Raw genomic sequence first — 2,312 nt, forward strand, 5'->3', positions numbered from 1 at the left:
CATGGAGGGGTTTGCCAACTTCAATGTACCTTATGGTTTCCAGTCTGATGTTGAGGTCTTTAATCCATTTTGATCTGACTTTTGTACCTGGTGTTAGGCAGAGTTCTGAGCCCATTTGATTGCATGTAGCTGTCCAGTTTTGCCAGCACCATTTGTTCAAGAGGCTGTCCTTACTCCACTTCACATTTCTTGCACCTTTATCAAAGATTAGATGATCATATGATTGAGGGGAGATGTCAGTGTATTCAACCCTGTTCCATTGGTCTGCAATAAGTTCCTTTGTTGACCTTGCTGCATTCATTATTCTGTCTCTGTGGATTTTGTCATGTGGAGTGTAGCATGCCTTGGCGTATTCCTAATTGGGTCTATTTTCTTTCTTTTTTAAAAAAAAAATCTTTTTTTTCTTTTCTTTTCTTTTTTTTTTTTTTTTGGTTTTGGGGCAATACCCAGCAGTGCTCAGGACTGACTCCTAGCTCTGCACTCCAGGGCTTGGGGGACCACATGGGACTCGGGGGATGTTGAACCTGGGTGTGCTGTGTGCAAGGCAGGTTCCCTCCCATCACATTGTCTCTCTGGCTCCTTCCATCGGGTCTTTCCCTGGGCCCCTTCTGGCTTCCTGGATCCTGTGGTTTCTAATCCTCAGCTCTGGGAAGTTCTTGTCCGTGATTTCTTCACCTGATGTTTCTCTGTCACGTTTGCCCTCCCGTTCTCAGGGACTTGATGGTTCTTCCGCTGTTGCTCTGACTCACCCCGTAGTTCTCTGGGGTGCTGTTCGCTTCTTTTCAGGCGGTTTCCCCGTTTCTGCTGATTTCTCCTCATTTGCTCTTCCTCTTCATGGAGCCCCTGGGTCTTTCCTCAGCTGCTCTTCCTGCCGTTCAGGGCTCCTGTTGCCGTTTCTTCCTGCACGCTGCTCTTCGTTCCTGTCCTTTCTTGTGTGGAGTGTGTTCATGTGGGCTCTCCCGTTCTCCTGCTCTTGGCTGACTCCCAGGCTGTCGTTTCTTCTGCTCATTGTGCGTCCTGGTCAGGTGACCTTAAAGACCCAGCCCGAGGATGTGGTGGTGCTGTTCGCATCCTCAGTGCTCCTGTTCCACTCATCAGGCTGGGCGGGTTCCCCGGGTTCCCCCTTTGTCTCCTCATGTCCTGGCGAGGGTGCGCCTTTGTAGTTACCCCCTGGAAGATGCTGAGGCATGAAGCTGGGGGTCGCTGTCTCCTCTTCCCGTCCTCACAGAGAACTGGAGGATGCCGAGCAGCACGGGCCTGCTCTCCTGGAGCTGCGTCTGGCCCTGCCTGTGGTGCAGACAGTGTGGAGGCTTGAGGGGCTCCGAGGGAGGAGGTGCCTGAGGTACAGGCGGAGGCAGCAGGTAAGTTGTTCTCTCAGCTTTTTACCTTTATTTTTTTTTAATTAAAAAAAATTTTTTTTAGCTTACATAACCTTTATTTTTTAATTTTTTTTTTTTGGTTTTTGGGTCACACCTGGCAATTCACAGGGGTTCCTCCTGGCTCTGCACTCAGGAGTCACTCCTGGCGGTTCTCAGGGGGCATATGGGATGCTGGGAATCGAACCCGGGTCAGCCGCGTGCAAGGCAAACGCCCTATCTCTCCAGCTGCATTTATTTTGTATTTTCAATGAATCACCATGAAGTACAGTTACAGACTTACAAGCTTCCATGATTACGTTTCAGTCAAACAATGACCGAGTACCCATCCCTCCACCAGTGCCCATTCTCCACCGCCAATGATCCCAGTATCCCCCCTCCCCCTCCGCCCCCACCCCTGGCTCCGTGGCAGGCACATTCCCTCTTTCTCTCTCTCCTTTGGGTGTTACGGTTTGCAACACAGGTTCTAAGCGGCCGTCGTGTTTGGTCCACCGTCTGCTTTCAGCACGCATCTCTCTCAGCTTTTCGAAACTCCTTTGTCAGACTTTTCTGTCCTGGCGATGTGGTGAGCCTGGGCCTCACAGCCTTTGAGTTCAGCCTCTTGCATCCTGACGCCGAGGTGATGGCTGCGGTTTCCCCGGGGCTGCCACACTGTCCCTGGCTCATTTCTGTCGAAGGGGTTTTTCAGATTTTCTTTCAAACGTTGTAGGGCTTTCGAGGGTGTGTTCCACTTTGTCGTTTCTCTGGACATCAAGGGAGGGCTGCTTGGAGGTCTTCCTTAGGTCTTTAGAAAGTCCTGGGGCTTTGGGGGCCGCTCTGAGTGTGGCCTAGATCCACTGGTTCGAGTGAATTCAGCCATTTCTGTATTGTGACTGGTCCCAGCAGCTGTCATGGGCTCCTGTTCACCGATGGAGTGTGTGTGTGTGTGTGTGTGTG

This window comes from Sorex fumeus, unplaced genomic scaffold (genome assembly GCF_029834395.1).
Source record: "Sorex fumeus unplaced genomic scaffold, SorFum_2.1 ptg000093l, whole genome shotgun sequence".
Taxonomy (NCBI): Eukaryota; Metazoa; Chordata; class Mammalia; order Eulipotyphla; family Soricidae; genus Sorex; species Sorex fumeus.